Source organism: Bos indicus x Bos taurus, chromosome 4 (assembly GCF_003369695.1).
Source record: "Bos indicus x Bos taurus breed Angus x Brahman F1 hybrid chromosome 4, Bos_hybrid_MaternalHap_v2.0, whole genome shotgun sequence".
NCBI classification, from domain to species: Eukaryota; Metazoa; Chordata; class Mammalia; order Artiodactyla; family Bovidae; genus Bos; species Bos indicus x Bos taurus.
The window spans coordinates 15,063,142-15,076,766 of record NC_040079.1 but is presented as its reverse complement, the minus strand read 5'-3'; the positions used below and the strand labels follow the sequence as shown (position 1 = coordinate 15,076,766).

Here is a 13,625-nt window from a genome sequence, read left to right as displayed (position 1 = left end):
AGTGATCAGTGGGGACTGTGGGTGCCCAGAGAAAGGGAGCCTTTCTCTCCTGGGGACTCAAGGGCAGCCTCACAGAGAGGCTCAGGATTGAAGCTGCAGGAGGAATTCAGTGAACTTGCCCCTTCAAGGGCTTTTCATGTCCATTTATCAAATGAAACTGCTCCTAGGCTTGGAGTTGGCCACTCTTCAGGAGCAGTCCATCAGGTCTTTATTTATTCATTCCGGTTTAGGATTTCACATGTTATTAATACATTTCCGTTCTTATATATTTCTATGTAACTAAACTCTGTTGTGAATGAAGCCAAAAAAAAAAAAAAAACCTTCCATCGTTTAAAAAAAAAAATGCTTAAGCAGCTTTGTGTCAAGTTAAATGTAAATTTGATATGTTATTTGAACCCATAATTTTGGCCCTGGGGAGGAAGGAATCTGGTAGCTGTGTCCTTTCTACTACAGCCGCCCCCCCAAACCCCCGCCAACAAAACCCAGGAATACCTTAAAGATTCTACCACCCTCATGGGCTACAATTTATTCTAAATAATAAATTAAAATATTCCTCTCCCATTTAGCTCTTAACATTTTCAACTGAAATCACATTTCCCAGAAGCCTCTGCGTCACAGATTCCTAGGGTCTTTGAGTTAGTACAGCCAAGGGTGGTGGGATGGCAATCTCTCTTTATCTCAGCATTCCCATCTAGGCCGGTAAAGTAGGAAACTTCTCTCCTCTCTTTAGAAGTATACCAATTCTACCTTTAAAATATATATATATATGTATATGTATATGTATATATACATATATATTTTTTTTTTGGCCATGCTGGGTCTTAGTTATGGCACTTGAAATCTTTAGTTGCAGCCTGCAGACTCTTAGTTCTGACATGTGGGATCTAGTTCCCTGACCAGGGATCGAGCCTGGGCCCCCTGCATTGAGAGTGCAGAGTTTTAACCACTGGACCACCAGGGAAACCCCCCCAACTCTACCTGTTAAGGCCCTGCTTCCTGAAGGAGAAGAGGTGACTGACTTCCGAGTGGTGAGGTTGCCAGAGGAGGCTGAGCTCCTGGGCCCAACAGCATCTGGGTTGTCTGCTTTTGCTTGGCCTCTTTAGTGGCCAGCATTCCCAGAATCAAGGCCCACCACCCAGGCCAGCATCAGGAGGCCACATTGGAGGCCTCATTTTCTTTCTTTTTCTGGCCCACCAGTGTGAGTCACTTCTGGGTGAGTGTATCTCTCTGCAGAACCAAACATTCCCTAGGGAAACTATCCTAAAATGTCAGCCTAGTGGGGGGAAGTATTCCTGAGCTTGTTGGTGGCCAGGAGCCAAGCCACAGTCGCCATACTTGCCTTAACAGTAAAAAAGCTGATGTCTTCTGTCCTCTCTACCTTCTTTCTGGGTCTTTCTTCTCATCAAAGTTTGAACTCAGAAAATGAAGAGGGGTGAATAAGGACCAGAACAAGGGGAACTAAAGGGTTGCTAGGTACAGGCCCACTGACAAGCCAGCAGCCCTGTGGGGAGAAGCCTGCTGATGGGCGGGGGTCCAAACGGAGCTCCCCCGGGGCTTCTGACCACCAGGTTACTCTGCCCACTGGGTTTGGTTTCTGGCCTCCTGGGAAGCTACCAAAAGTCTTACTGAAAGAGAGTTGATGTTCTAGATCTTGATTCCTTTCCTTTCTCAACCAAAACATCCTGATCCTCATGGAAAACTCACGTCCCTCTAGAGGAAGTCACCCTTCGACCCAACATAGACCAGAGTGAAGTTATATGTGGACTGTGATTGGTTTTCCTAATTATCTGGAGAAGTCAGCCATGAGATTTTTATTAACTAAGCCGTGAGTCTGAGGGTCACCCAGAACCTCCTTAGGGCCATTTTGATAGTGATAGGCCCTTTTCTCCCAATCTCACCTTCTAGTAGGTAAATCTTACTTAAACACCACCATGTACAGGGTCCTGTTGGGGAAGAGAAGAGCTTCTCTGCTTACACTGCTTACCGTCCAGCTCCAGAGACAATACCCACAATACTAGCTCCACGTGAGACAATACCCACCACACGAAGGAGCTGGACCGAGAGGAAACAAGTGGCAGAAGCGTGGGTTTGAATCCTGGCTCCAGGACGTAGCAGCTGTATCATCTGGGGCAATGTACTTAAGCTCTCTGTGTCTTACTTTCCCTTTCTAAACCTCATAAGGTTTTGCTTTGAGGATTCAAAGAACTACCATTTCTAAAGCTTTTGGAACAATGCCTATCATATTATGTGAAAGTGAAAAGTGAAAGTTGCTCAGCCGTGTCCAACTCTTTGTGAACCACATTGACTGTATGGAATTCTCCAGGCCCGAATACTGGAGTGGGTAGCTGTTCCCTTCTCCAGGGGATCTCCCCAATCCAGGAACCAAACCCAGGTCTCCCACATTGCAGGCAGATTCCTTACCAGCTGAGCCACCAGGGAAGCCCAAGAATACTGGAATAGATAGCCGATCCCTTCTCCAGGGGATCTTCCTGACCCAGGAATTGAACTGGGGTCTTCTGCATTGCAGGTAGATTCTTTACCAGTTGAACTACCAGGGAAGCCCATCATATTATAAATAGTACAAATAAGTGTTTGATTTATATAAAGCTATATATGTGTTCAGTGACCCAGTGATGGGGTGACAGCATGCCCAAGTCACTTGGGTTCAGGTTTTCATCTCAAGCGAGGGCCAAGCCAAGCCGACAGATGTGCCATGCATGTGGAAACAAACCAAACCAGGTGGCAGGCTCTCCTTATCCTCTGGCTACCACTCCAAGCCTCTCTCTTCTTCTACTAATGATCATGGCATTGGCTTGGATCAGATAGGGCAGAAGCCAGAGAGCCAATTTCTTCCAGACACTTAAACAGCTGGGTCCCTATCCTTCTACGTTTTGAATCAAGGCCATTTCGAGCTGAGCCTCATATGCACACTGATGGCGAATAATGACATCTAATGGTTTCATTCACCAGCCCTTCTGTGCATGTCAGGAAGTGAGAACCAGCATCTTCTCTCCAGGTGGCTCATGTCTGACACAGTAAGTGACAGCAAGTCCTAGAACAGAGAGAATGGTACCTTTTTCTCCCAATACCTAGAGTCACAGGATCACTTAATCAGAAGAATCTTACAGGTCTGGTCTACCCCTTGTATTCTGTATTCAAGGAGATCATAGCCAAGAGAGATGAGGTGATTTAATCCACTTCTTGGGAAAGAATGGAACCAGAACCTAGGTTTTCTGATTCTTGATGGAGTTGTCTTTCCATGAAGCTATATCCTGATCACTAGCAGGTCTCCTCCTAGGAAGCTGGTGTGGGCTGACCCTGGGGGACCTCTGGGTGGGCCAGGAGAGTCTCATGATGACCAAGACAGTGACTCAAACATAATGAAAGAGCAGTTTGTACTGGGCTTCATGCTGGCCCAGTGGGTGGGAGGGGGGTGGTGAGGTGGGAGGCGGGTGTGGAGACGAGGCTTTCTCTTGTATCTACTTAGGAAGATGACTGGTAGAGTGACCAGAGAAGTATAGTATCAGAGATGGCCTGCAGGAGGTTTTGTATGCCTTCACGCATTGTCCCCAGCAAGAAACCCAGGGCAAGATTGCCATCTGCTCTAGAGGTTCTCAAAGTTTGCTCTGTGGACCATTGTCCGCCAGAAGGCATTGGCTTAGAAAGAGAAGAGGAAAGAGAAGCAGGAGCAGGAAGATGGCATGTTCTAAGCGGCCTTCCGCTTGGAAGCTCACTATTCACAGCTTGAGAATGTTCCTTTCTGCACAGCTGTGGACGCCACTCTCAGTCTAGTTAAGAAGCCAGCTGGATCCACTGACTCTCAGCTCTGAACCAAGGCCCAGATGGATAGGAAGCTGCAAAGATTTGCATTGAGAAAAAGGCGATGCTGTACTCTTGCTTCATTTGCCCTCTAGAACTCTCTTTCCTGTCCTATTTGGAAAGCTCACAGCTCACCACAGACCACCAGACTCAGATCTTCCCAACTTTTCACTCCTTGAGGTGTGGAATATCCAAGGCCAGTGGGCAAGACTGAAGTGGGCCAGTGGTTGCTTCTCCTGGAGGATGCTGTTTTTTAAGGGGGCCAATGGAAGCCATTGTGATGAATAGTTCTCGAGTGTTTCCACAATCAAATAGTTTGAGGCTGTGCAACAAAATCAGGTATTTGCTCTGTTCCTTGTACCTTGGAACCTTCAGCAGATTATTTAATTTTGAATTACTATATGAATTATATAATTTATGGGATTTGTTCATATGTGATTTGCATAAATATATGTAACCTCACAGCAACTTCAAGAGGTACAGAAGATACAAAAACTGAGACTTGGCTTGAGTCAAGTGCATCTGCCTGAATTTAATCATTGTGATCACAAAACGGCTTCCTTGGCAGAAAGAATGGTGATGATGTTTTAACAAAAGAAAGAAGGGGGCGCTTCCCTGGTGGTCCAGTGGCTAAGACCCTATGCTCCCGGTGCAGGGGGCCTGGGTTCAATCCCTGGTCGGGGAACTAGATCCCACATGGTGCAACTAAGACCTGGCCCAGCCAAATAAATAAATACATTAAAAAAAAAAAAAAGAAGAAGAAGAAGAAAGAAGGAAAAGTGTTCTGTGTAGACTAAAAACAGTAAGAATATAGCTCTCTCAGTCCCCTAGGCAATAGGTGTTTAATAAATGAATTTTATAATTTAGTAAATGGGATAGCTATAAATGCTGCCTTTGCATTCCAGAGAAACCAGAGCATCTATAGCACTCATAAAGGTTCCCACCTCATGCCACCTAGCGATTTCCAACCCTTCTCTGAGGGCTGCTTCCTTTTACCCCTCCTGGTTGAGCACAAGCTTCGTTGCAAACCCACCAATGTCAGGATGTAACCCCTGGTAGATGCTGAAACTGCTCTGAGCCCCAAGATAAGTTCTCTTACCAAGATAGGTCTCAAGACTGTATTCTGAGATCTTCCAGATCCCATGGTTTGAGTTCTGACACAGCACACAGAACTAAGGGTCATAAGTGAGCACTTTGTCTGGTCTCTGCTGAGAATAAGTGCTTCCTGGTTTGGCACTTGCCCTTCGACGGGGCTGGGAGAGAATGGAGCAGGTGATGGAGATGAAAAGCAGTGAGCACAATTTTTCTTGTCCTCCAGAACAATTTTTCTTCGCCCTCACTTAAAGCTTTCCCTCTCTAATATTATACCTTACCTATAGAAAGCAATTTTAACTTCTCTAAGCTTTTCCACATTTATTATTATGGCTCTGCAAAATAATCCTGCAGAGAGTGTATTATTCTGATGCTGAATTTCTATAGAAACAAAAATGCTTCTTGAAATCCAAGGTACCCATTGAAACACAAGGTAGGTAGGCATGGACATGTGTGGGCATGCACACACACACACACACACACACACACACACACTTCACCAGCCACAAAATGATTTAGGAGAAAGGAGAGTGGGAGGTCCAGCCATGGTATCTCTTTTATTCCCTTCTCTTTCCAAGTCCATATTTTCATTTAAAAGTCCCATAGCTGTTTCCTCCAGTGATATGGATTTACTGCACAGGGCTGTGTGTAGTACAAAAGGAGACGCTGCCATGCCAGCTCTGGAGGAAGTTACAGTGTAGCTGAACAGAAACCAAAACAGGGAACAAGAGAAGGTTCCTATAGCTAATTTTCAGATTGCCTATTCCAGACTGAAAATGTTTTCAGTTCAGTTCAGTCGCTCAGTCATGTCCGACTCTTTGCGACCCCATGAATTGCAGCACGCCAGGCCTCCCTATCCATCACCAACTACCAGAGTTCACTCAAACTCACGTCCATTGAGTCGGTGATGCCATCCAGCCATCTCATCCTCTGTCGTCCCCTTTTCCTCCTGCCCCCAATTCCTCCCAGCATCAGTCTTTTCCAATGAGTCAACTCTTCGCATGAGGTGGCCAAAGTACTGGAGTTTCAGCTTTAGCATCATTCCTTCCAAAGAAATCCCAGGGCTGATCTCCTTCAGAATGGACTGGTTGGATCTTCTTGCAGTCCAAGGGACTCTCAAGAGTCTTCTCCAACACCACAGTTCAAAAGCATCAATTCTTCGGCACTCAGCTTTCTTCACAGTCCAACTCTCACATCCATACGTGCCCACTGGAAAAACCATAGCCTTGACTAGACAGACCTTTGTTGGCAAAGTAATATCTCTGCTTTTCAATATGCTATCTAGGTTGGTCATAACTTTCCTTCCAAGGAGTAAGCGTCTTTTAATTTCATGGCTGCAGTCACCATCTGCAGTGATTTTGGAGCCCCCAAAAATAAAGTCTGACACTGTTTCCACTGTTTCCCCATCTATTTCCTATGAAGTGATGGGACCAGATGCCATGATCTTCATTTTCTGTATGTTGAGCTTTAAGCCAACTTTTTCCACTCTCCTCTCGTTTTAAGGAGTTTGAAACAAATGAGGACTGTCTCATGCCAGGCATACTCAGAGAAGACTTCTTGGGAGATTGGGGACTTAGATTGGGCCATGAAGGAAAAGGGCCAGGACAGCTGCTAGGACTCTGTGCAGACTGGTCAGAGCGTGGAAATGGCTGAGTCCAGTCTAGGAGACAGGACAGTGGTGCTCTGACCTTAGTTCCCATCCTGACATTTGAACCCACTGACGCTCTCTTCCCAAGAAAGAAAAGGCTCTGTCTTAGGTGTAGAGGTCACCAGTGAACTTGTGATCAAATCTAACATACACCCAGAAGAATAAGTGTTTTGATGGGATTGAGTGGGAGTAAATATCAACGCCTAGATGAGGGAGATGAGATGGAGAAGAATCCACCTGATGCCCAGCAGCTATCATTTTGCATGGCTGGGTTTAGACACCTGTTTCAGCTACCAGGTGGCCATCAAGCCTGGTCAGTAAGTAAGTGTTAGTCACTCATTCATGCCCAACTCTTTGTGACCCCATGGACTACAGCCCACCAGGCTCCTCTGTCCATGAGATTTTCCAGGCAAGGATACTGGAGTGGGTTGCCATTTCCTTCTCCAGGGGATCTCCCCGACCCAGGGATTGAACCCGGGTCTCCTGTGCTGCAGGCAGATTCTTTACCGACTGAGCTACAAGGGAAGCCCAAGTCTGGTAACATAGCCTTATTTTATTGTGTATAGTAGATGTTCTGTTAATAAGCCAATTATTATATATTCACCTGTTGTATCAGAGACAGAGGAGCCTGGTGGGCTAGAGTCCACAGGGTCGCAAAGGGTCGGACATGATTGACACGATTTAGCAGGCATGTTGTATCAGATCACACATGCTGCCAAAACAAAAAAACCACACACTGGGTAGCTTAAACAAGAGAAATTCATTTTCACACAATTCTGGAAGCTGGAAGTCCAAGATCAAGGTCTCTGAGGCCTCCCTCCTAGCCCTGCGGACGGCCTCCCTCTTGCCGCTCTTCCAGTGGTGTTCGCTTTGTGCACGTGGCTGTCTCGTGTCTCTTGGTATGTTCTAATTTCTTCTTACAAAGACTCCAGTCACACTGGCTTACACCTGGTGCTGGCGCTCAGTCGCGTCCAACTCTTTTGACCCCATGGACTGGGATTTCCCAGGTGAGAAGACTGGAGTGGGTTGCCATTTCCTTCTCTAGGTCAGCTTCCCGACCCAGAGATCAAACCCCTGTCTCCTGCAGCTCCTGCACGGGCAGGAGGATTCTTTACTACTAGCGCTGCCTGGGAAGCCCCACATTGGCTTACCACCCACCCTAGGAGCCTCATTTTAACTTAATTAGCTCTTCAACAGCCCTGTCTCCAAATACAGTCACATTCTGAAATATTGCAGGATTAAGCCTTCAATAATTTAAGAGGGCACAATTCAGTCCATGACTCCTGTGTTTCCAGATTTGGTGGCCACCCTGGAGATACAGAAAAACCAAGCGATGAAGCTCCAAGTCATATTATAGGAATGTGGACGCTTTTCTTTATAGCCAATGGCAACCCAGCTGAACCAGCCAGTCCCTTTAGTCCCTTGAGTTGGGGATGTGGCATGACTGTGGCACCATCATGCCCCAACGGAGACCAGCCTTGCAGCGTACAGACACAGCCTCGGGGATCCAGATGCTGCTTGCCCCGGGGGTGTGGTGGCATTCACTCAGCGACTCTGCCCAGAGCAACTGCAGGGTGTGGAGAAGGATGGATGGTTCTGTCCTAACTCAGGGCCCCATCCCCTGTAGCGTGTTTTCCCTCGGAGCCTGTCACCACCCCCTGCCTCATCCCAATGAACCCCGAAGGCACCTTGGCTGTAAAGCCCCATGTGACCTGCCTGCTGGCTGATGCTGACGCAATGGTATATAATTCAGCAGTGATTTATATTCCATGCAGGTCTGAGCAAAGCTATAAAGCACTCTCGAGAGCCAAATGCTGCTGAGGCATTTCATCTAAGCAGAGGAAGGGTGTGTGTACATCAGCTTCCCGGGATGCAGAGCACTGTGAGAGGAGGAGGGAACCTTCTTCTGTTTGCTGATATGCTTCTTTACGGATTTCCAGATCAGAGAGGGGCGGAAGGGGGAGGGTCTTAGAGAGGACTTGGGCTGCTCCCAGACCTCCCTGACACATACGCCCACAAGGGCACATCGGCACAGACTGGGGTCAGGACAGAGGTGCTCTGAGTGCCATAGCAACAAGGCGCCCCGCGGGGGTGAGGGATACACGTCACTCCTTACTCCCAAGAGCAGAAAATGTCACCCAGATGGATTTCTGGCCCTGGAAAGCTGCAGAAATTCTACTCCAGTGAAGTTTTGGGTGCAACTTGGTCACAGAAGGAATAGCTATTTGGGAAAAATGCCTGTGCACACAGTATGAGACCACCCTGCATTCCTGCGAGAACCTTCGCCAGGCCCTCAGTTTCCTAGGCGATGGCTTCTTGAATTAGTAAGAGCACTTCCACCGCCTGGCCCGAGGCTGCAATTTCAATGCTATTTCTCCACAGGGTCCCTGGCTGTGGGGTTCCTGCTGAGGCTTCTCTGACAATCCCTGAAGGGAGTGTTCTCCTCTCTCCTCCTGTGGATGCTAAAGCAGCAGTCGCACAGGAGGCCGCATCCCACCCACCTCACATACCTGCAGCCACTGCTCTGAAGTGGCCTGAGCAGGGGTTGATGCCAGAACTCTGAATATCAGCTTAAAAATGCCCTAGTAATCAGCCTTCCAGGTGGTACTGGGTTCAAACCATTTGGGGGCTGCAGAATAAGTGCTCCCTGGTGACATTTCACAGTTGCAAGAGAATTAACTGCCTCAAAACAATGATCTCCCAGTCTGGCATTTCTTAACATGGCAACCCATCCAAAGATCCAAGTTTCTGTGCTTCAGACATTAGGTTTTCTGTACCTTACAAGTGAGGAGTCCCAGGTGGCGCTAGTGGTAAAGAACCCGCTTGCCAATGTAGGAGACTTGAGAGACACATGTTCAATCCCTGGGTTAGGATGATCCCCTGGAGGAGGGCATGGCAATCCACCCCAGTATTCTTGCCTAGAGAATTCCATGGACAGAGGAGCCTGGTGGGCTACAGTCCATAGGGTCCCAAAGAATTGGGCATGACTGAAACAACTTGTCACACACATGCAACTTACAAGCGAGGATTCATTTTTGTAGTCAGTGAAGTGTCACCAATGAGTTCTAGGGTGCGGGGCAGGAGGGAACCTGTAGGAACGGTGGCCAGTGTGTCCCACTTAGCCCAGGTCTTTCTCATTTTAGGACCAGAACTCACACTTCCCAGGGACACACCCTCTACCCAACAACTCCCAGACAAGCTGGGATGGTTTATCACCCTGCTAAGGAAGAAGGACTTGGAAAGAAAAAAAGTCAGAAACTTAAAGATTATGGAGGAAGTGCTGGGAATCTGTGTGTAAGCAAGCAAGTACCTGGAATAAATATGTCCACTGGGGATTAGGACACATTGCATAATGTGTGATACCACAGACTATCATATAATCCTATGACTCAATCATGTTCTGGTGGTGGTTCAAGTCAGAGGAGTGGGTGAAGCGGCCAGAAAGGATTCGAGGTCCAAGGAGAACTGGGGGAACCCCACGCCTGAGATGACAAAGGAGGAAATAGAGTGGGACCTAGAGGGAGAGGGGACCAAGCTTGGATCGAGGGACAGCTTGGAAACACAGAGAAGAGACAGCCTAGCAGGAAGAATTTGTCAAACAGCCAGGAAACTAAAAGTAGGGAGAAAGCTAGAAATCTGGTATCTGGAGACCAGAGAGCCATTAATTAGAGATGGCTGCACAGTGAAGGGGGTGGTGAGAAAGCTGTACTTGGTGTTGAAACAAGGAGTCGGCCGTCTGGACATGAAAGCTGTTTTCTCTGTCTCACCCTCACTAAGCCTTAGCTGTGTCCAGAGTGGTGATGCTAGGGGGACTGGAGGCGCAATGCAGTGATCCCACCCTCTCCCCTTCCAGCCAGGTGCTGGCGGGACAGGCAGACAAGTGTGACTGGGGCCGGGCCATAGGTTGCCAGGTGATATCGTTGGTGTGATTCCTGACCGTGCTCCAGGTGGGGCTGGTCATCCAGGGAAGCAGATACTGTGTGTGAATCAAGAGCAAGCATTTATGTTTACAGAGGTCACCGTTACACACCTTGGTCCTGCCTTCCTGCTCGCAGGTGGAGTTTGCAAGGAGGGACTCTAGAGGGGTCTGGAGGACCCATCTGTGTCAGCGAGTCTTGTTAGCACCAACTCCCAGGCTGTGGAAATCTGGGGTGGTGGTGTTCTCATCTAACTGGGCTCTGAGTCCAAATGAGTGAGAGTCTTGCTGCCGAAAGGGTAATTAGATTTCATTTCTTCTTCCGACTAGCTGCAACTGACCAGTTAGGGTCGGCTGCATGGAGGGCACGGCTGAGTAGGAGTCTGAGGCCCCTTCCAGGACCAGCAGGAATGAGGGTTGAGATTGATTAGCTATTTCTGCCAAAAGCATGGACTTGAAACTAATAGAAGGGACATTGAACTTTGCTGTCCAAAGCACAGCTCCTAAAATGACAGACCTTACGGGCCCCTTGTGAATGGACAAGGCTAGTGCTTTTCAAAAATGTTTAGATCAAACTGAAACTTCACATGGAAACAGATCAGAGCAGGGCTTGTCCTGGCCTAAGGGAGGAGAGAAGGCTGGGAGTCTCTTTTACTCCTCTTGCTTCCCAGGGGCAGCTCCAGAGGCACCACCATGGCACATGGTTTGAAAATCCCTGGAGGAGGGACTGCTTTAGGAGAGGGCCAGAGAGGGTCTCTCTGAGAGGATGGAACTGGAGTTGAGACCCCAGAAGATCTCAAGAAGAAGGCCATTTAAGTGAGAGAACAGCAAGTGCAAAGGCCCTGGGGTGACGATAGGCTTCGTCCGTTTGAGTCACAGAATGTTCTCTTGTGTGACTGGCGTACTGGGAGTCTGGGGGATCAAGCTGAGAGATGAGGTCAAGTAGGTAGGAAGCATCCACCCTAGTGAGGCCATACAGGCAGGGTAAAGAGGTGGGCTTTAAATTTTTTAACATATGGCTGGAAGAAGAAGGTGAGGCATCACTGATCTGCTACAGAGGTTCTGTGGGAAGTGATGAAAGGCTGGCAGGGAGGACAGCAATGAGCATTTCAGAAGTCAGAGGCATGGTGGGAATGGGGTGCAGACATGCCTTCTCAACTCGGGCTTAGAGACCAGGACCCTGGGGTGCTGGGACTGAAGAAGGATGCTCTCTAGGCCAGGTGAGGACCCCCTTCTGTTTACTGCCTGCAGACACCCTGCTCCTTCTTCAAGACCCTGCTTCCTCTGGGAAACCTTTCCTGGCCCAGCATAGTTGTCTCTTACCATTTACTTCTGGGTATTAGTCCTTCTTTTCCTAAAGATAACTCGATATAGGAGGGACCTTCTAGCTATCTGCTCCAGCTCCCTGATTTACCGATGAGGGTACCAACTGTTCTGAGCAGATGCTAAACTCAGGCCCTTTAATCCCCCGTCTGGCACTATTTCCACTTCATCCTCAGCTTTTCATTTACGTCTGTCTCCTATCCCCAACGAGATTATAAGATTTTTTTTCATCTTTTTATTTTAGATTTAATTAAAAATTCTCAAGAACAGCGATCCTGTCTTATTCTCCCTTTTATCCCTCTAACATCTAGCATAATGCTTGGTACAAACAGAGAAGTTCAACAGATGTTTGCTGATCGGCTGTCGGGCACGCTGTGGGGCCCGCAGCCACAGGAATGTTCCCCTCCTTCCGCCCCATCGCAGCTAACCTGCCTTCCCCAGGCTTGACGTCCCTTAGATCTGGCAGCTGCATTTCTGCTGTCCCTCCTTGCCTGGCCAGTGTCGCAGCCAGCTCTGGGCACACAGTGGAGCCTTGCTCCCAAGGGAAGGGCTCGGCTAGTTCTTTTCACTTAATTGGTAACTGTGACTATAATTAGTCTTAAAGTCTGATTGGAATTAGGCTCAAACCCCAAGACATGGGGGAAATAATTGAGAAGATGTGACCACGCATTAGAACGTTTGCCTTTCTTGGATCCTCACTAATCAGTCAGGAAGTGCTCCCAAGAAATAAGATAACCCAGGCTGGAGCCCACTCCTTGCATGAGAGGAAGGTTTCATTACTTACCCAAAGCACCACTGTATTTGGGTGAATGGAAAGAGGCTGTGATCCCCAGTACTGTAATATCTGTGTGTGTGTGTGTGTGTGTGTGTGTGTGTGTGTGTGAGTTGCTCAGTCATGTCCAACTCTTTGCAACCCCATGGACTGTAGCCTGCCAGGCTCCTCTGTCCATGGGATTCTCCAGGCAAGAATACTGGCGTGGGTTGCCATTCTCTTCTCCAGGGGATCTTGCCCACCCAATGATCAAACCTGGGTCTCCTGCATTGCAGGCAGATTCTTTACCTTCTGAGCCACCAGGGAAGCACTCACCCTTTATTTGAGGTGTGTTTTCTAGCAGAGATATTTAGAATCTCTGTGAGTTCCCCAGAGAACCCCAGGGAGTTGGTGGTGGTGGCGGTGGGGGTTGGAAGTTCTGTACCCCACCCTCCCCAGCTGGTCGCAGGTCCACAGGTCTGAGAGTTGGACTCATCACCTTAGGACACTGAGTCTGACAGGTCCTTGCCCATCTGGGCCTGTTAGCCCACAGACACTCTGGGACTCCATCAAAGTACATTGTTATCTCAGCTATCAGAATAGCAGTGGCAACATGTCCTGCATTCAGTCCATCAACCGAGGACCCACCAGGTGCCTACATAGGTGTATTTCCAGTTACTAATGCACATTTTTCCAAACTTGAATTTAGAAGTGCAGACCCACATAAAAATATAAATTCTCACCCATGTCTGTGGAGGCTGACAGATCCTTCCCCACCTCTTCCCATTTTGTCACACAGGACTTCTCCACAGCTTGCACAGATGACCTGCATAATGGACCATCTTGAGTGAGAGCCCGCAGAGTTTTTTCCCACGTATGGTAACATTGACAAAAGCTAACAAACCACAGAAATTTTTAAAGGTTGCCAAGTCACAGAACAACTGACATAACGTGAAGGCAGGAAGATACCCCGACTAATCCTATTAACATAACAATAAGATGTATGTTAATGGCACCCCACTCCAGTACTCTTGCCTGGAAAATCCCATGGACAGAGGAGCCTGGTAGGCTCAAGT

General features: G+C 48.0%; 1 protein-coding gene and 1 non-coding gene across 3 annotated transcripts in view; one reads left to right on the top strand and one right to left on the bottom strand.

Moving 5' to 3' along the window:
* Nucleotides 1-13,625, top strand: part of TMEM178B (transmembrane protein 178B) — a 412,460-nt gene that overhangs the window by 392,161 nt on the left and 6,674 nt on the right. The gene's annotated exons all lie outside the window — the stretch shown is intronic.
* Nucleotides 889-961, bottom strand: TRNAE-CUC. Its single transcript has one exon. It is a non-coding gene; the product is annotated as a tRNA-Glu (tRNA).